Consider the following 22,421-nt stretch of genomic DNA (forward strand, 5'->3'; position numbering starts at 1 on the left):
CAATTAGGCAAGCCAATTAGCTTTTTGAAGCCCCAGTTTCTTATATTTCCAAAATAACATATGTCTTATAATAGCAAACAACTGTATGGCGCACTAACTATTAACTTGTTTAATCCTCACCACAACCTCATAGATAGGTATTTTATTATTCCCATTTTACAGGTGGGTTAAGCTGAGACAGTTACTAAGTAAGTGGTGGAGACAGAGTTTGAACTGGGCAGGCAGCTCCAGAAACACAGGCTCCAGAGTGTGTATAACACAAGCTCCCAGCTCCTGGGTGTGACTTGCACACTCCAAGCTCCCAATGAACTGTCACGGCAGAAGCCAAGTACTGCTCATTGTACAGGAGGAAAGTGGAGGAAGGTAAATATCTAATAACTTTCAGGTTCTTCGATCCCTGGCAGAAGTCCCAGCAGCAACCCCAGGGTTTTATTCACCTCCAAAGATGGACTTGTGACTCTGGGAAAGGGCGGGGCCTCTGCCTGTTCTAAAAATGTGGAGAGCTGAGTGTTGCCTTTGAACTTTACGTTCAGGAGGGAGCTGGCCTAGTCCACAGAGACAGTCACTGTGCAAAGCTTAATTCTGGTGAGTCCACAGGAACAGACAGAGAACTGGTGCTGTGAGCTTTGTGTGCGGCTGAGAAGAGGCCAGCTTTTCTTCTCCAAGTGCTTCAGCTTTGAGAAAGGTTCTATTGTGAGGGTTTCAAACTGGTGGTCTGTGGCCTCACACAACCACAGAACTAACCTGTTTGGCTTCCAAACCGTTGACCTGCAGATTTTTAAAAAATGTAATTAGCTGTCGACATTTAGCAATAAGAAGAGTTCAGCAAATTGCTGACCTACTGAAAAATTCAAAGGTCTGACAATAGTCCCACATGTCAACCGTCAGCTGGAGCTCAGCAGATGCTGATGTTATTGGAACAGGTATACACACCACTTCCCTACACCTCCCTTGTACTTCCCTAGCAGCCCATTTCACTAATGTCCATGCCTCCCGGACTCTCAATAACAACTGAAGCAGCCACTCCTACTCTAGCCTCTTCAGGCTTTTCCCTGACATCAGCCCCTTTCACCAGATGCCTAGTACCTTTCTTGTTGAAGGCTGCCCTCTTCAATTGATTAGGGACTATTTCCAGGTTAAAAAGTAACTTAGCCTTGCTAAAAGGCAAGCATCTCCCTAGAAGCCATTAAGGAAATTGTGTTAATAATAAAGATTTCAGGCATCCAGAAAATCCATTTTATCAAATGGTCTTTTGGCAGGGCTTGCTTGATACTAAATCATCTTCAGAACATAAAATATATACATTTTAAGAACTATGGTTTTTTTAAGTTTTCATTTCACAAATGAACCTTTTCAAAAAATGAATGAGTCAAAATACAGAATTACACAGTTAATATGCTCCAAATGTCATGCCTGCAGAAAATTGTAATGATGATCAGCCTTGTAGCTAACTTATTAAGGGACCGTTTCTTGAAAACTCTTGAAATCGTATGTACATAAATGAATAAGACAGAATCTTTCATAGAGAGAATCCTCTTCATGAGAAAAATTTCAAACCTCTAAACTTGGGTTTTTTATGGTTTACTACTTTCTAAGAGACTATCCTACTCTGGATTACTTTTAGACATACATTACAACTCATTATTCTTGAGAATAGCTAAATCATGCTAAGTCAAGATCCCTGGAAAATCTAGAAGTAGAATCCCATATATAATGAAAGTCCATTCAGATGTAAGTAGATATGAACTAACTTAGCAGTATCATCAAATCCATAGTTAGGAATATTTCTTCTCCCATAATTAATCAGTAATTATAGATTTATGTCATATTTAGCATCTCTTAGAACACATAGTACACAACATAAGAAGTATTATAATTTATCATTCCTCCAGTAAGAGAAGGAAAGCATTGATGACAAGAACAGAAGTATACACGGCAGTTTGAAGTCTTATCTTTGCTACCCTAGTCCTTGTACCAAATTTAACACAACTAAAACTATTTTCTATGCTTTTATATATTTATAAAGCAACTCATGGTCTTTGTTTACCTTTAATTTTCACAAAATACTCTAACCATAGTACATCATAAAGAAAGAGGGCAGTCATCTACTCATATTTTATTGGACACACAAAGCTCTCTGCCAAACATCGCTAAGCTTTGAGAGTCTCTGCACTCACAGCTGTTGGAGACACAATGGCACCAGCAAAAGGTGACACACACTGTGCTGCCTCTCTTATCTTGGTGTCATTTCAATTCATAATATCACATGTCTGCAAAGATACAATATCCATTGATGACAAAAACTCTCCATAAATAGTGAAAAGCTGAAAGCTTTTCCTCTAAGATCAAGAAGAAGACGAGGAGGCCCATTTTCACCACTTCTGTTCAAAATTGTATTGGAAGTCCTAGCCAGAGACTCATATAAGAAAAAGAAATAAAAGCCATCCAAATCTGAAAGAAAGGAGCAAAACTTTCACTATTTGCAGATGACATGATACTATAGAGAGAGAACCCAAAAGACTCTACCAAAAACTATTAGAACTAATAAGTGAATACAGTAAACTTGCAGGATACAAAAAATATACAGAAATCGTGGTGTTTCTATACATGAATAACAAATCATCAGAAAGAGAAATTAATAAAACAATCCCATTTACAATTGCATTAAATAAAACACCTAGGAATAAATGAACCAAGTAGGTAAAAGACTAGTACTATGAAAGCTATGCCACTGGTGAAAGAACTTGGAGAAGATACAAATAAATGGAAGTCTATCCTGTGTTCATGGATAGGAAGAATTAATAAAATTAAAATGTCCATACTACCCAAAGCATCTACACATTCCATGAAATCCCTATCAAAATTCCAATGGAATTTTTCACAGAACTAGAACAAATAATGCTAAAATGTATATGGAACCACAAAAGACCCCAAATAGCCAAAGCAATTGTGATAAAGAAGAACAAAGCTAAAGATATTGTGCTTCCTAATTTCAAACTATATTACAAGGCTATAGTAACAAGAACAGCATGGTACTGCCATAAAAACAGATACATGTGAGAAAAACTCGTAGATCAATGGAATAGAGAATAGAGAACCCAGAAATAAATCCATGCCTATATGGTCATTTAATCTATGGCAAAGGAGGCAAGAATATACAATGGAGGACAGCTAGGCTCTTCAAAAAGTGGTGTTGGGGGTGGCCGGTTGGCTCAGTTGATTAGAGCGCAGTGCTCATAACACCAAGGTCGCCGGTTCAATTCTGACATGGGCCAGTGAGCTCTGCCCTCTACAACTAGATTGAAAAAAAAACAACGACTTGACTTGGAGCTGATGGGTCCTGGAAAAACACGCTGTTCCCCAATGGTCCCCAATTAAAAAAAAAACAAAAAAACTGGTGTTGGCAAAGCTAGAGCTACATGCAAAAAAACTGAAGCTGAACCACTTTCTTATACCACATATAAAAATAAACTCAAAATAAATTTAAAAATTAAATGTAAGACCTCAAAGCATAAAACTCCTAGAAGAAAACATAGGCAGTAAACTGAAATCAGTCTTAGCAATATATATATATATTTTTGATATGTCTCTTCAGGCAAGGGTAACAAAAGCAAAAATAAATACTTGTAAATGGGACTACATTAAACTAAAACAGTTTTGCAGAGTGAGGGAAACCATCAAGAAAACAAAAAGATAATCTACACAATGGCACCAGCAAAAGGAGACACACACCATGCTGTCTCTCTTATCTTGGTGTCATTTCAATTCATAATATCACATGTCTGCAAAGATACAAGATAATCTATGAATGGGAAAACATATTTGCAAATGATATATCTGATAAAGGATTAATATCCAAAATATATAAAGAATTTATATAACTTAACACACAAAAACCCCCCAAATGATCCGATTAAAAAATGGGCAGAGGATCTGAAGAGACATTTCTCCCAAGAGGACATACACACAGCCAACAGACAAATGAAAATATGCTCATATCACTGATGATCAGGGAAATGCAAGTCAAAACCACAATGAGATGTCACCTCACACCTGTCAGAATGGCCATCATCAATAAATCAACAAACAACAAGTGTTGCCAAGGCTGTGAAGAAAAAGGAATTCTTGTGCACTGTTGGTGGGATTGTAAATTGGTGCAGCCTCTATGGAAAACAGTATGGAGGTTCCTTAAAAAATTAAAAGTAGAACTACCATATGACTTGCAATTCCACTTCTGGGTATTAATCATAAGAAAATAAACACACTAATTTGAAAATTTACATGCATCCCTGTGTTCATTGTAGCATTATTTACACCAGCCAAGATATGGAAGCAACCTATATGCCCATCAATAGATGAATGGATAAAGAAAAGGTGGCACATATATACTATGGAATATTATTTAGCCATAAAAAAGAATAAAATTATCCATTTGCAACAACATGGATGGCCCTAGAGTATGTGGGCCATAAGTGAAATAAGTCAGATAGAGAAAGACAAACACCATATGATTTCACTTATATGTGGAATCTAAAAACAAAACAAAACAAGCAAGCAAAACAGAAATAGACTCATTGATACAGAGAACAAACTGAGGTTTGACCGAGAGGGTTGGGGAGATGGGTGAAAAAGGTGAAGGGGATTAAAGTACAAACTTCCAGTTGTAAAATAAGTAAGTCACAAGGATGTAATGTGCAGCATAGGTGAAATAGTCAATAATAACCTAATAACTTTGCATGGTGACAGATGGTTACTAGACTCGTCATGCCCATCACATTGTAAGGTATACAAACGTCAAATCACTGTGTTATACACCTGATAATATAATATTATGTGTCAACTATACTTCAATATATATTTTTTAAATTTGTAGACACTGCCGAATTGTGTGAGAACCACTGCTCGATCATGCCAACGGATTTCTTCCCTATTTATATAATTTCCCATGGGCACCATTAGGTCCAAGCTTGCAATAGCCAACCCAGGACACTTCCAATGTAACCAACTTTTAGGGTCAGCACACTGAATGCAGACTGCAGTGATAATACCCATAGTTACCCATTTATCCGGATTCAAAATGATGATCCCCTTTGTCAAGGACCTTCAAAATTCCAGTCTCACGAATAGTCCCCCAATTTTTGAGAAAGAAAGTGGTGAATCGTTACAGTTCCGTTTCCCTATTCTTATTCTGCAATTCCGCTGACCAAGCCAACGCTATGTTAAGGTTGGAACTAGATTCCAGGGCAAACATGATGACGAACGTTGCTGCACTGCTTGGAGTGCTAACACATGCCGGGCACTGTTCTTTTCATTTTACAAGTATTAACTTATTTAATCTTCCCAACAACCCCATGAGATTAGTACCGACACACCAAGAAATTAAGCAAGTTGCCCCCAATCACCTTGCAAATTAGTGGAAATATGTGAACCGGCCTGATGTGCTTTGTCTAGTACAAAAGGCAACTCTTTGGCTAACAGAGAGGGGTGTGGTGACAGGGAAGTGTTCCCTTTCCTCCGGAGTCCTCAACAAAGAGGATCAGTGAGGCGTGTTTGTGTACAGGCAAACATGCGGGTAATGCTTTCCTGAATCCTTCAATTGGATTACCTTATTTCTGAAGCCCTATACACTCTTTGTTCTGATCCTGACCAATGAAACTGTGGCTCAGGTCTGAGACTGCAAACCTCTAATGAAATTTTTAATGAAATTTTTTGAAGTAAAAATGATCATTGACTCAGTTACCGTTAAAAGATAAAATTCTGAGCAGTGCTGCAATTTAAAGGATTGTTAAATAGATAAAGGCCGGGAATTTTCTTTAAGACTTGGTGATAAGATTCTAAATCCTAATGCACATTGGGGCAAAGCACGAGGGATGGGAGAGCGGTCAGCTAGGACAGGAAGAGACTGAGGGTGGGCGAAGTCCTGGTGTAGGCTGATTGCACTATGGCCATGGCAACTGTCTGCGGCTCTAGATGGGGCCAAGAGATCAACCATATAAACTTCACCTTTTCAAAGGGATACTGCAAAAATATGCACAGATCTATATGTTTGATATATATATATATTCAAATCTAATTTCCAACCTCATAAAGTATCCTCCAATTCACTACAGATCCTATCTTTGGAAATATCTCCTTTTCTCCCCCTTCAACATTTACTGTTCCCCTCCCTCCACCCTACCCTGGTCCTTTAACTCCTCTAGTCTCTCAAAGCCCCACTCAAATGCCACCTATACACTGAGGTGTAACCAACCTCACAACCACAGGCCAAGCAATCTCTCTGTCTCTCTCCTTTGCAGTCCAGTGGTAACTGTAGTATATAGCATTCCTTCAGCACTCACCAGCACTGCTCTGTGTTATGAGTGGTCTTTTATGTGGCTGTTTGTATCACAGCCCATCCAAACTGTGACATCCTTGAACAGAGAATTCCTCACTCATGTAACAGCTCTCTGATTATTTATTCCACTACCCACACACAGTAGCTGATAAACATTTGTTGACTGAATCATTGCTATGGTTGGAATTTTCCATCAGATCCCAAAGAATATCCCAACCGACCATCCTAGAATCAGTGCCCCTTCTGGAAAGAGAAAATTGTAAACGCTAAATACTTCCGTTTTGCTCTTATTAAATTTAAAGCCATAGGGAAAACAAAATCAGTATAATATATCCTTGAGAGGATAAGTTCAGTGATGCAAGCACTTTTGAGAAAGCTACACTGAACTTCCCATTATCCTTGGACAGAGACAAAGGAGAAGGCTGAAACTTGTGTACTTATCGGTTACCATCACAACACAAAGAGCATTCGCGAGTGGAGTGAAAGGCTGAACGAATTCTGATTTTCAGCATTCTGGAGCTGAGTTCCTGGCTAATGTTTTTCTATGAAGCACAAAACATTCTCCTGTAATAATGTATGTGTAAGTACACATTTTTTACCCTCTCCTAGGAAAAGCAACCCTTTACCTTGAGTCTAGAGTTACACATTTGTTTTAAGATACTGTATTTATTATGTATTTATTATTTTTAAATTCATCTGCCATAGATATTTAATTAATTCACCCACGTTTTAATGTATACATCGTCACTATGAGGATTAGTTTGCTACCTACGACCTTATACCCTTGTTCTATAACTTCACCCAGTATATATGTCACATAAATTCACTTTCTAGGCAGAAAGCACTCAGACATTTTGTCTTGACATTCTTTCTCAGGCCTCTTTCAGAAAAATACATTTTATGATTTTTAACAGACTTCTTAAAGTAAAACATGAATCTTGTTTCTCTGATATCCTGAAATTTTCTTTTCGATGGCTTAAATATAGCATTTCTTGAAAAGGTAGTAAGATGGAAAGTGATCTTTCATTAACAAAGGATATTACAGATTCTTCCCAAAAGGTCATCAGAGTCAAAATGTTTAAATGATCATCCTACACGTTGGTGCCAATGCACGGAATCCTGTCAGCTCCAGGTTTTCTCTGAAGCACTATTTTAAAAGGCTAATGATGTTTTTCATAAGAAAGGTTTCAGAGCTCCTTGTAAGATTACTATAGTGATAAGTGATGGTGTGAATTAAATTGCACTGTTTGCGTTTCCATGACCCTAGCAAATGTACTGCCATTCTACCATGACTGTTCTGGTTGATTTGTCATTTTTAATAAATGAGGAAACAGTTGAACATTTCTATGTCAGTCTAAGGTGTTGTGGTGAAAATGTAATAACGTATTTTGTATTTTTAATAGCAAGATAAACTTGTATTAATGAGCCAGCTGGATACTGGTGCTTATAACACTATAAAGGGGGATACTAGTGATTCATTTCTTAGATTTATATCTGTGACTTCTATGAATGACCTTTTGCTTGATGTTAGGTTTTCTGGCCTTTTCTGAAGACACTTTCTCTTTCTTTTGAAAAGTATAGGAATAAAAAGTTATGAAAGTGAAAGATACCCTTTTCCCCCTGAAAAACTTCTTGAGTATAAAATTTTCTTCTCTTTATCATGCAACATAGAAAAACATGAAATAATTTGGAATCATGAATTACTCTAAATGAATTTATACAACGAGAAATGTCATGTAGAGAAAGATCCTTTTGAAATAACCAACATATTGTGCTAGACTAGGGTTCAATGTGCTAGTTATGTTCAGGAGACGCTCGGATTCAAAACACTGGTAAAACTCATGCCATAATTCTGCTCCGTTTCCGCACACATTAACTTCTATAATGCAAATCTTAAGATTAAAAGGCATCAGAGTCATGTAACAGAACCAGCATATTAGGACCCCTTTCTTAACTCCTACCAACTTCCCTACTCTAGTCCACTCCTCCTGGGATCCTAGAGAAGACTCAGTGAGGACAACACAACAAATGCTTAGACAGTGAAATGCATCATGGGGGGTGGTGCGGGACAAGGTCATGGAGAGGTGACTGCAGACAGGGAAAGGCTGACTGCACAGCCATGCCAGTCACAGGTGGCTGGCAGAGGTGAATTTGTGTTGGGACTGAGCTTCTCCCTACTGTCAATCTGTACCCCAAAGCATTGGGAACCTCATAATGCTGGGTTCCTGCACTAGCCCAGAACTCTTCAAGCTCAGTGCCTTTTCCCTTCCTCAGTGCCTTTTCACAGCCACATTCATTGATTCCGTGTGGATGCTCCCTTTTGTTTTGTGCTGCTTCTTCTCCAAGGGTCAGATCTGTTGCCCCCTAAAGTGCCCTGTGCCTCCTGTGTGGGCTCAGCAGGGCAGCTTTCTGTTCCTGGCCATCTGGGCATCACATCTCACTCGGGCCTAGCGTCCCTCTGCCTTTTGCACAATCCATGATCACTGGTGATTCCATTCTCTTGTTCCCTTCAAGGACTTTCACCTTCTCCTGTAGAAGACTCTAGTTCATACTCATATTTCACCCGGCACACACAAATCCTATGCTCGTGATTGGAAGAAAGACCTCAGATGCGTGTTCTGTATGGCTGTTCCACTTGGTCCTTAATACGGTGTTTAACAGGATTTTCATTCCTTGGTATCACTAGTGGGAGTGACTCCTAGGCTGAACTGCACTGCTGGGATGCGCATGTCCCCCAGGGCGAAAATCTTCGTTGATGCCACCCCTTTCCTTCCAGGCTCTCACCAAACATCAGCTCTCCAGGGCAATCGATGGGTGATTTCTAGTCTTATTATTGGCTCCTTAGCATATTTAAAGTAAAAAATTTTAAAACAAAAATTTTACTCCATTTGAAAAATTACACAGAAAACAAGGTGCCATCATAAAACACAGATTATAACATTAGATAAATTACATGCAGCTATATATTATTATATATAGTCCTATCTATTATAATTATATATAAATTAAAGTGAATGTCCTGTAATGCTCCATGACAAAAATAGCCTCCTGGAAAGTCACTGCAGAACAAGGACGCAGTAAGGAGAAGCTATTTTCAAGGTATTTCTAACATTGCTGGTTCTGATACCAATGGAGATCTGATCAATCCCTGAACAGTCCTCGTGTGCACAGCATCTATTGTGAGGGGAGAGGAAGTGGTGCCAATCGCCCTTCACACTCTACTCTGGGCGCAGTGACCACAGAATCACTGGGCAATGGGAGCGCTCAGCTATTAGCATTTTCTGTGTCAGGCACTGGTCGTAGTGCCTTACATGTACTGACAAATTGCAAGGCTCCTCATAACCCCAAGAGTTTTCTTTCCTTGAAAAGTTAAGGAACTCACCCCAGGTCACATTCCTAGTAAGTGGTGGGTTTATACCAGCAAGTCTCACTCCAGATGTGTATTAGGCAGGATTGTCTCAGTCACTATACTTTATACGGGGTGTTATTCCTTTTCTACTAAAGGAGTAGTGTAGAGGAGGAGAAAGTACTTAATTCCACAATATTAATGACTCATAGAATATACTAGTATTGATTTAGAAAAAATGCTCCTAATTTTTGTTTCTGTTTGGATTTTAACATACAGGAAAGTATTTTCTTTGAAATACAGGAATCTTGTCTTAGTGTTCTGCTTACTTAAGTTGGCTTATGCAAATAGGGCTAAAATGGTGTCTAATTCCAGAAACAGACTGGAAGTGGATGGCCTCACATTGCCAGGATTCATTCATTCATTCATTCTTTCTTTCTCTCTTTCTCTCTCTCACTCTTTCTTCTTCTCTCTAAACATGTCTTTCCTTCAGCTCCCATTGCAGACCAGCCTTTTCTGTTTCCCAGTCTAGATGGCGGGACATGGGTACTTCCAACTCCCAAACTCCTATCACCTCCCTTCTAAAACCCATGGTCCATTAGGGGAATCTCTTGGTAATCATTCTAAATTCTCAGCAAAGGGAGTTGGATGACTTCAGCATGGCCAGATGTTGGCTCTCCCACTAAAGTATAGGTTTGGGGTAAGGTCGTGTTACCCAAATGTGGCAGCTCCCTCAACAAACCTGAGTGATGAACAGGCAGTTTTCTGAAAAGGGACAGAGGTTGGGGGTGGCAGTGCAGAGGAATAAACAGACCACCTAGGAGGTATCTACTACTCTTAGATTTCCCTGAAATTCAAATGAGAAATAATTCTCAGACCATCATTTCTTCCTGAGCCCATTGACATAGGCTTAGCTTGATGGGTTCATAGTAACCAATGGTTACTTGAGAGCAGTTATTTTAATCCTGAGGGCCGCAGTGGCACCAACACCTGTAAAAAGCAAGAAAAGGGGCGTCAGAGAAAACAGTAAGCTTCATTAGGTTTCCATAAATGGAAGATTTTAGTCTCATTGCTTTAGGAACGCAGCTCCTAGAACCTTCCCTGACACAGTAACATTCAGTAAAGATTGTTTTTGTTTAAGCAAAAAGCACAAAATGAATAGTATGAAATGTTGAAGTGGGAACACGAAGTGGGTGCTGGTGCCTCAATATTCTCCAAGGCCCCTTACAGAGCTAACAGCTGACAATACACAGTAAAACTTAATATTACAAAGAACTATAAAAAAATTAAAACAAGGAGATGAGCATTTAATAGGCCAAGATTATATAAACCATGTTATATATGAACATTAAACTTATAGTAACCTCTTTAACTACTGGGTGTTTCCTTCTAAAGATTTGACATCTCTTTGGATATCTAGTATGTCAGTCTTTTTAGTATCCTACAAGCTGTTTATATGAATTCCATGAAATGCTTATTACTTGCTGTGATCTTGAAGCATTAATGTCACAAAGAATTACTACCTAAAATTTAAAAGTAAATATTAGTTTTTATTTAAACTAAATATTTAAAAGTAAATATTTTGTGTCTTTGTGCATATTAATTCAAATAAGTTATAAACATTTCCCGTGAAGTTCTATTACTTAGAACAGGATGAGGGCCCTGCAAAGGAATTTGGTCCTTCAGACCTATGGCTGTCACTGGTTGGCTTCCTCGATGGTTGGTATGGATTCTAATTGAAGTCTGGGTTAGGACAAATGGTGGCACCTTCTGCCCTATACCACTCGGGGATAATGACCTCATCCTTCTCGGAACCAGGCATTCTACCACACTCTATTCCAGGGGAAAGAAAACACAGCTCTTCCTCAGCAGTAAACTCTGCTGAGGTCAAAAAGGTTGCTGAGCGCCTGTCTTTCACTCATGGAGGAAGCCACGCCAACTAATTGACGAGGAATCAAGGTCCTGCATATGGCTGCCATAGACAAATACCTCAAATCGTACAGTTACAGAAATCAAGAATTATGGACAGACCAAGGTCATAAAACCAGTTGGAGGGAAAGACAACACTCCACAGAACTCTCAGGGTGCATTGGCTCCAAATGGCCTCTTAAGCCCGACATTCTGTAATGTCTTTTTTACCCTTGGCCTTCTAGTAACCATCCCTTTCAGAATCACCATAAATTGCCAACAATTATCTGGGCTTCCCATAGCATAGGACTGACTCCCAAACTTCTCTACCCTGGTCCCAGCTGTCCCAGCTATCCTTGCCTACAGTTAAAAATTTCAAAACCAAATGACAGCAAGCTAGGTATATTAGTTTTCGGATGGGGGAAAAAGTGACACGGCTCCGACCTCAGGCCAGAATACGCTCTGGAATGCATTGGCAGGCACCGTACCATGGTTCAGGAAAGCTGCAGTGAGACTGCAGACCTGCATGTTCTGGGGCAAAAGATTAAGGGCAGAGGAATACAATCAAACATCTTAAGCCCTCGAGAAGAAGCTGGGGTGAGACTCTTTGGGAAATTAAGACATTTCAAAGCAACTACGGATACAGGGGGAAATTTTTAAAAAGCAAACACAGGCCCAGGCAGGATGCATGCCCCCCAAAAAGATCCGAGAAGACTATGAGCTTTCACCCTGAGATCTCAAAGCTGAGATCTTGCCCTGCTAATCAGTAAAGGTCTCCCCTGGCACACAGCCAGCCTGCAAAGACTGGGGGAGGTGGATGTTTTTTCAAATGCCCAATTTTCAACAGAAAAATTACAATGTATACAAAGAAACAGGAAAAAAAACATGGCCCATTGAAATGAAAAAATCTCCAGAATCTGCTATTGAAGAAGGATAGGCATTGGAATGACTAGACAAAGACTTCAAACCAACTGCCTTAAACATGCTCAAATACCTAAGGGAAAACATGGACAAAGACTAAAGGAAATCGGCAAAACAATACATAAACTAAATGAGAATAGCAACAAAATTATTTTTTTTAAAGGACCAAATTCTGGAGCTGAAAGATAACTGATTTGAAAAATTCAGTGGCGTTCAAGAGCAGACTCGAACACACAAAAGAAAGAATCAACAAATATGAAGATAGGTCATTTGAAATTATGGAGTCTGAGGAGCAAAAGAGGTAAATAGAATGAAAAAAAGTGAACAGAACCTAGAGGACTGACAGTACACCACCAAGAAGACGATGGAGGGGACATCTCCTAGTTTCCCTTCTCTCAGGGATTGTAGTCTGTGCTGTTTTTGCACAGTGCCTGGAAACTATTGCCTCACATGTTTTGTCTGGTTTTATAGAATTTGCTCTTGTTGGAAGACAAGAGGAAAATGAGAGTTTCTTAAAAAAAAATTAGTTTTTAAAAATCTTGGTGAAATCTAATCCTGTCATAGGCTGTGCTTGAAATAAGCTCACTACCATTCTGAGGATATTATAAAAGAAAACATTTATCCATTTGAAGTACTGTGATATAAGATAAAAAATAATACTTGAATCCTGTTAGTTCAAGCGTCATACACCATCTTCACATCATACTTATCCACAAGACCACACCTGAGCTTTGGGGAGCGCTATGTGCCCTTGGCTGTCTATCCGAAGAAGCCCTGCTTAAGAAGTACGAGCAGACTGAAGAATTCTGACCTCAACTTAAAAAGTATTTCAATTATATGTGGATTCAGAGACTCACTGTACTGATAGGATTTAGACTAACAATTGCATTTCATCAGCATCCAGAGATTTTTAAAGGTTGATGTCACAAAAGCTCTGAGGAAAGCCTAGAAAGATGGATGATCCTCTCATTGCTGCCTCATGTATCAGATTGGAAATAGGAAATAATATTCTATATGATTATCTGAAGCCTATTCTCATATCTAAAACACAATTTAAAAGAAATTATTTCTTTATATATTTAACAAAACAAAGAATCGTTTTTAAATAATGGTTTCTGTAAAAAAAAAAAAAAAAAAAAAAGAATGCTGAATATTTTTACATTCTTCTTTGACATTCCCAGCATATATGCCTGTATATTTCTCAGTTATGAAGGAGAGTAGAAATTCAATTTTTGGACGCATCAGTTTATCCTATCATCACCATGATATAAAGATAAGGGAAATGCCCCAGGAATGTGTCATGCCTCACGGTAATCCAGGCAGCACCACAAAAGAGGGTCTGTCTTCAGGCAGGAGTCCCTCCCCAAACCCTCAGGATGTGGGGAATAAGATACCAAGTTACTGGGGACTCTCAGATTTGTCAATAACCAACAAGCACAAACATCGGAGGAAAACCAACGTCATGAAAGAGAGACAACAATCTCTATAAATGAAGAATCATCTTTTTTGAAAAAGCAGAAAGGAGTCCTGAAATGACCATAGTTAATATTTTTAGAGGGCTAAGTGACAATGACACCTGCAGAAAACAGACTGGATGCTGACAGAAGATCTTGCAAGAGAAAAATAGTTTCTACAGTTAAAGAATTCACCAGATGGGCTATGTAGCAGAAAAGACACAGCTCAAGAGTAAATCAGTGAATGGAAATCTTTGAGAACACAATGCACAGAAAGGGAAGATATAAAAAAAGTTAAGATATACAAAGGACAAATCCTAAAGTTCCAACATCATTCCCACGTTGTTTCATTTATACTGCTGTCATCTCCTTCCTGCCTTTCTTCCTACCCCCAAATAAGTGACCTTAGCCAGCCTTTTCTCTTCCCAAGTTTGAGGTCACTGAACAGCACACCTTAGGGGCCCGATGAACTGAGACCACTTGAACTTCAACAACAGAAGCGGTGCCAGCCTGGCCAGAGAGCATGCCCTCTTCTGCCCCATGGTCTGTGGCAGTCCCTCCCTCTGGACCTTGGTCTGCCACCTGCCTTCCCAGGCCCAGGTCTCAAACTCAAGATTGCTCCTGGAAGAACACAAGGAATTGAGGCTCGGCAGAGCTTCCCTACCTGGAGTCTCCAAAATTTTCTAACTAAAATGAACCCTGGCCAGGGGGCCTGTACAGCCCTAGCATTTGGCCCAGGCTTTCACAAAAATAGGGAGGGAGGTGGATTCCTTCTCTCTCTTTCTCTCTTTCTATCCCTATACCAACTGGGAGTTCTTAGAAGTTCCATCAGTGAGTTCTAGGTGTAGCTTCTGTACCATTTTCACTGAAAGCCCAATTAAGGGCTTTCACGATCGCCACCATTCGAACACACATACAAGCAATTAAAATTGTAAAATAAACAAGCCAATGTCTGTGAACTCTTTGGCAGCAGCACAGGGCACAAGAGAGCTCCCTACCTTGTGAAATGCCAACAGAGGCTGAGTGCAGAGAGCTGAGACCCGGGGTCTTTGGCAGTTTCCATGATTGCAAATACAAATATGCCAAAATCTGAAGGACAACATACTTACGCTGAAGGAGTAAAAATTTGTCAGGACTGAAAGAGTGGAAATCAATTGTACTGAAAGAGGAAGAAGCCCTGCTGTGAATCAGGCTGAAAGGACAGAACCAGATAAATGCAGCTGCACAAGCCACAGGAATTGCTGTCTCTTTTGGGTCAGCTGGAAAATGCCAGAAGGACTCCCTCTTTGAGTAACTACTGCTTTCTTGCTAATGATGCCCCAGACCTACTTTGCTATTCCCATGTATTACTGGGGATCCCCAGTTGCTAAGCCACCTTGTCCTCGTGGCAGCACGTGTTATGTGTTTGTGTCTCCCCAAAATTCATGTTAAAACCCAACTCCCCAATGTGATGATATTAGGAGGTGTGCCCTTTGGGGGTGATTAGGTCATGAGGACGGAGCCCTCGTGAATGGCATTTGAGTCCTCTTAAGGAGAGAAACAGAGCTTGCTCTAGCTGCTGTCCATCATGTTATGTGAAGATACAGCGAGAAGATGGCTGTCAGCAGACCAGGAAGCAGGTCCTCCCCAGACAGCCAATCTGCTGGTACCTTGGTCTTGAACTTCCCAGCCTCTAGAACCATGAACCATCAATGTGTGTTGTGTAAGCCATCCAGCCCATGGTCATGTTATAGTAGCTGAACTGACTGAGACAACAAGTCCTGATGAATCTCTGCTTCTAGTAATTCCACCTCAGAAACAGCAATCAATCCAGAACTGTCCTCTGCTTCCCTCAGCCTTGCCTCAGACTCCTTCTGTGGAAGCCAAACCTCCCAAAACACGCTTTCTTTCTCCCTCTTGGCAAGCAGCGTCCTGTGGTCCCTGTGGAGTGTCCTCCTCACTGTATCAAGTCCGTAAGTCTGATTTTAATGGACTACAGGCTTCTTCCTGGTGGGCTTTAGAAGATTAGGCTTTAACACCTCTGAGAAGTTCTTGACAGATGGCCTCATGAAGGGATGAACTGTGTTTCTGAAACCTGTTCCGCCACCTTCTAATCGTGCATGTGCGGCTGAGACAAACCCTCCCAGGTGCTGTTCTCACAGCGTTCAGGGTTTGGCTTTGAAGTTCCTCATATGACAATTCTGCTCTAATCAGTTCTTCACAGGAGAGCCAAGGGGTAGTGAGTACAAAGTGCACTGAGCAGTAATCTTAATGTTAGGGAACAGTTTTCTGAGTGCCAAGCATTTTGTGTGTGTGTTTGCTAAGCATGGTGGTGAATATCTGACAGGGGCTGAAACATTCAAAATCCAGAATAACTGTTTAAGGCAGGCATTGTTATTACCCCATTTCCTAGATTATGAAACAGGGTCAGAGAACAAGAAGTAGCAGAAAGAAGTAAGATTTGAGTCCAGGCAGCTTGACTGCACAGCCTGGCTTAACCAATCAGCTCATGGACCTGGTCCCGGCTTCAGCCCTGCTATACCCTTGCCATCACCTTGGTACATTGTTCATCTCTCAGATTCAGGCCCTTCACCCACCAATTAGGGATGTTTCAGGACATGTCACTCCCAAAACCGTCCTATGAGCTCCATAATTGTAAATTCAACTGCCTACTTGACTTGTTATCAAGAACTATGAAGGGTGTGAAACTGTACCCTACCTGCAAGCTGAGAAGCTAGGCTGCCTCAGTTTCATGGACGCTGGCAGAAAAGAAGGTATTTAGGTCAGACACAGGCCATTACTCAGGACGCAGCAATAACATGAGCTTCGTGGTCACGTCGGGTCCCCACATCCCCCATGTGCCACAGGCGTAACATGGAGCAGCCCATGTGGACGCTGTGCACACAGTCGGTTTGCATCACAGATGAGGAACCCTGAGCTGTGCGACCCGAATATTTTATAATGAACGGTAAGCTCGGCTGACCTTCCCTAGAGGAGGACATCATCTTTATTATACTGAACAGTAAGCAAACCTGCCCTCTGCTCCAGAAAGAGACATTCCCTCTGTGTTTCAAGGATGCTCACTGCATACACACCCTTGAAGACAGTGTGGGACCAAGGCTGTCAGGGCCTCTGCTCACGAGCCATGCAGACATGGAGAACTGTCTCCCAACCATCCTCACTCCTCATTTCTACACTCTTTGGCTTCTTGTGAATTTTATCATGAGTGGGGCACTCTGATAACTCTGACCAATCCATTCATTTTGTGTCACACAGCACTCAAAGTCACTATTGACAGGACCCAAGAAGCAGGACAAGGCCAACGGGCAGTACTGTACTCGATCCCCTAGGGTTCTGGACCCAACCAGATGAACAAATCTCATAAACCATCATTGCCGTTAAGGTTCTGTACTGACCCTTCCACGTGGCGCAAGGCACGAACCCAATTGCGGCAGGAAGTAGTAGAGGCTGCACCGTCTCGGCCGTGGCCACTAGGAAGGAGTGGAGGGCGGCTCTGACGTCCATCAGAGCTGGTCAGTGAGCTGAGGCTGACCTGACTGCCTCCCGGGGCCGAACTTGGGACCACTTCTTCAAAGTCAGGGACATATTATGTGCCACCTTTTCTAACTGGATGAATCCCATTGTAGGGAAAACTATCTGCAATGTGTGCCTAACTCATGAATCAGTTATCCCTCTGGAAGTTTCCCCTGAGTAACCAAGAAGAGCCTCATTTGGGGGAGCTCTCTGTAATTATCACAGGGCTACATGACCTCCTGGTGGTGTTTTCTTGAACACTTGAAGGTCTCCTTGCCACCTGACCCCCCAAAGTACAAGTCTGAGTGTTGTTGGAAAGTGACATCAAGAGTAAGGGTTGGGGGGATTCTGGCTAAACCAACTGGACAGGATTACTGCTGAAAGCAGGCCAGGGTGATAAAATATCGAGGGTGGAGGATAAGGAATTTGATCAGATATCTGGGGGCAGGGGGGTTTCTGATAAACTGACTCAACAGGATTCTTGCTAAAACTGGATTAGAAGACAGAGCCCAAGGTCAGCGCCTCCTCAGAAAGAGGGCTCAGGGGAAACTGACCTTGTCATGACCTGAGTCTCTCTCATGACCCATCCTGTTTTCCACAGTCACACATATCACTAATTCTTTTATCAGACACACAATGAGCAAGAAGAATTGAAACAACAACAATAATAACCAATATAAGTACTCTGGCAGAGACAGGGGCAGTGCTCAAATCTGCCTCATTAGGTTTAGAATACACGATTCTGTGAGTGACCACCACCATGGGACTTAATTATTGACATTAAGATGTAGCGTAACTCACATCTTTTGAGCAGAAGAATGTGTGGACTTTCTAGACCTGCGCTGTTTAAATACTATGGCCACTAGCCACGTGGCTATTGGCCATTTGACATGTGGCTAGTCCAAAGTGAGACATACTGTAAATGTAAAATGCACACTGCCTTTCAAAAGCTTAATACGACCAAAACGCAGACAGTACCGCAACTCCATGATTGCAAACACTGCAAGTAATCTACAACAATGGGAGTGGGACAAAATATGGAGAGGCCATGACAGTCCCTGACATCAGATAGACCGAGGGGGAAATACTTATAATCCTGGAGGGAGTGGGCTGAGGCTAATCAGGATGAGTCTGTGATGATTTTTGTGTGTGACTCTGATGGACAAAGAGAATTCACTGTGAACCACATGTGTGTGCCTTACATGTTTAAAGGAAAACGATCAAAGTGTGTACAGAGAATAGCCATAGAGTGATAACGTTTGAAATGCATTGAGACCTCCCCAACCCAGTGAAGCATGTTCCTTCATGGTTTAGCTGTAATGTTGCTGTTTGGCTCCTCCCATTCTTGAAGTACCAACACAGATCCCACACCTAGCCTGAGAACCCAGAACCGACTACCACACCATCAAAGGCCAAAGTGATTCATTCAAACAACTTCATTTTGAGTGGCTACAGTGCGCCAGGCACTGTTCTAGGTGCTGGTGGCATTGCAGGGCAGAAAATAGGCAAAGATCTTGCTCTCACAGAGCCCATATGTCAGTGGTCTCACTCCTCTGAAGTTTTAAGTTTATTTTTTCTTCCATTATCGGGCTGCTCTGTTTTTTTAGTTATCTTCCCAGATATGCATGTGTGTTGTGTTATGGTATGAAGGGGAAATTCCTTTTCTTATCAATACTAACAAACTTATGATGAAGGTTGTTTATAATTTCAGTTTTATCTTGGAGATATTTCAGGGGACCACCTTGCAGGTGCTTCTCCTGAAAAGCCCCCTGGAGGACTGGTTCAACCTTCTGAGTCAGGAACTTCTCTGAGAAGGGCAGTAACATGAAGGGTGACTAAACTGGCATTCTCTCATTAAGAAAAAGGATGACAATACCTTAAGCACAGATATGCTGTTCAGCTGTCAAAACATCCACAAGGCTCTCAGAGGTGTGTGGCCAACTCATGGAACCTGTCAGCTCAGAGGCTGTTGTCCTGAAGAGCATGGGAAATTCCCCTAGTTAGTGACTCTCCTGGACAGAGGCTTGACAATGGCCTTGATTCATTTACTATGCTGTATTGCACAAATTAAGAAAATTGCACTGGGTACTTGCCAGTTAATGAACAGTTCTAATCCATATCAGTGTAAAGGGAATGGAATCAAAATACAACAAACAATTTATTTGTACTTCTGGGAGCGAGTTGAATTGTGATTAACAAGCCAGCTGGGCTCTGGTAACTACTTTCATTTATACGGCTTCGTAGAGCTATTAGAAGGTGGGTAAGACTTCTGAGGAAGCTGATGATTCATTTCCTGAAGAACAATCTAGACTTAGGCATACATTGCAATTTGTGCTTGTGATAAGATTTCTGATATTTACTTTCTTCTTTCTTTGGTAAACCATCAGGCTTAGAAAGTAATTAAAATGAGACCACTATTTTCCTTACATGTTTATGGAGCTATAAACTTGCAGGTTTTTTTACAAGCAGGATTAGAGCTATCTGGGATAAAGTTGGAATGACCAGTGTTGTTGAAAGAGGTTACAAAGTGAGAAATGTCAGTTTAAAGAACGCTGATTTTTACAACCAACATATGGAGTAGGCAAAAGATTAATGAGTGCTGAGCTCTGAATGAAAAACAGTAGTAATTCGGTGACTGGTAAAACTTGCTCCATAATTCAGCCCCTCTGTCCACAGACGTCTTCCTCAGCCCAAGGCACTTCCCATAATTGCATTCAGAACATCAGTTAACACAACTGGGCTGTGAGTGTTGCTTTTTAACTCCCAGCCACTCCACAGGCATGGCTGCCATCTGGTAACTGACCCCTTGTTGGAATCTGCTTGTCCCCCACGAGTGGGAGGGACCACTCAGGACCTGCTCTTCTTCCAGGATCTCAGGCTCACTTCTTCCTCTCTTATCTCACCCTTAATAATGTGATCAGGCCAGATAATCTCACCAACCTTCAGCAACCAGGAAGCACCCTCAGATGATAAAGTTGCCGGCAATCAGAAAGAAGCAATGCCTTTCTCTTCCACCCTCAAGGCAGAGCCAGCCTTATGAACTCACTGTGGACGCTGTGGTCCTTTTACAGACTCAGATACCTCCAACCCTATAGGCACCTGGTGTGGCTGCACAGTGACCGGAGAAGACAGAGGGGAATGGGACAGGAACGAGAACAGAGGGTTTCAGCGTCATGGAAACTGAGCCCACATCTATTTTTATTTCTATTTTATCTCATCGCTGTAGACCCAGGTCATAGCACGGTGCCTGGAACTGACTACAGTAAGCTTTCCAAAACTGATAACTGTTGCTGTTTGCACTAAGGACACTCAGTAAGTACATGGGGGAAGACTGCTGACGTGGGAAGCAGGGGTGCCCTCCACCACAGCCGAAGGGGCCCATGTCCCCAGGTTCTTTGCACTGTGCTGCAGCAAGACCCAGGTGACTTAGCGCGATGAAGAATCATGCCACCAGATTCAGGACGGCGAGACACGTTTAACAGGGCGAAGCTTCCATCCGTCACGTTGTACTGCAGGACTGTGGTCTTACCAGGGAGGAGGTGTTTACTCCTCTGCTCTCACTAAGCAGATCACTCCTTGGATCTCCCTCTTCAACCCTTGGAACCTGGAGTCGAGCACCAGCCAGCATTCCCTTTACAATCATATTGAATGTCTTAACATCACAGAAAAAAATATCATCAGAAATCAATCTCCTTTGTTTAAAATTTAATTAATTCTCTCTCTCTCTCTCTCTCTCTCTCTCTCTCTCACACACACACACACACACACACACACACACACACACACACTGGACCTCTGCCTGCCACCGCAAGTCTGTTCTTAGCACGCTCTTCCCTGTGCCTCCGTTCCCAAGGGCTGGCTGGATTTTCCGTCATGGTCTGCCCTCTCTTCAAGCTTTTCCACTCTCCTCAAGGGGAAGTGAACCGTCCCTTCTCACCAATGGTCATCATGCACCTTATATATTGTACTGTTAACAGATTAGGAAGCAAAGGATCTGCGTCTGGTTATAGGTGAAACTAACTCTGGGGCTTGGGACACATGACACCACCACGTGGTGGTAGAACTTTATTCAGGAATTATCTGAGGTCTCACGTCTGGGCAGTGGCAGAACAAGGCAGATCCCCTAGATTTCCTAACTCCCAGGAACTTCCTAACTTTCATGTCCATTACAGCACCATGTTCTCGGGCTTTGGGAGTGGCATGTTTCCAACCCCAAATCCTGGATTCTATGCAGTACTTCAGGTTCTCATAGACACTCACTCCAGCATCCCACTGGCTGGAAGCAACGCTTGGCAGAGGACTCCCAAATATCTTCCCTTCAGGGTCCCCCTGCCTCTGCCTCATGCTGTAGGAGATGCGGGACTTCTGCTGTAGCCTGGAGCTCTAACATCCTCGTTGACTTCAGAGGTACTTTTCTATACTCACTCATCTCACCTCCCAACATCCCAATGTGACCACTTAAGGGTTAACTCCAGGGTTTCTCTTCTACACTGATTGTTGTGGACTGAATTGTGTGTCCTCCAAACTCACACTAGTCCCCAGTGTGACCTATTTGGAGGTAGGACCTACAAGGAGATAATGTAGGTTAAATGAAATCACAAGGGTGGGGCCCTCATCCAATGGGACTGGTGTCACAGAAGAGGGAGACCAGACACCAGAGCTCTCTCTCCCAACCTTCCCCTGCTGAGTGCCCACAGAGAAGAGGTTATGTGAGGACACAGCAAACAGACAGCTGTCCACAAGCCGGAAGCCGGGCCTCACCAGAAACCAACCCTGTGGGTATTTTGGCCTTGGACTTCCAGCCTCCAGCAGTGTAAGATAAATGTCTGTTGTCTAAGCCACACAGACTGGTATCTTATTGTGTCAGCCTGAGCAGGCAAACACACTGATAAAGCCTTCTTTCAGGCTTTCCAGAAATGGCACTGTTTTCCACACACTGTGCTCC

This window comes from Rhinolophus sinicus, linkage group LG12 (assembly GCF_036562045.2).
Source record: "Rhinolophus sinicus isolate RSC01 linkage group LG12, ASM3656204v1, whole genome shotgun sequence".
Taxonomy (NCBI): Eukaryota; Metazoa; Chordata; class Mammalia; order Chiroptera; family Rhinolophidae; genus Rhinolophus; species Rhinolophus sinicus.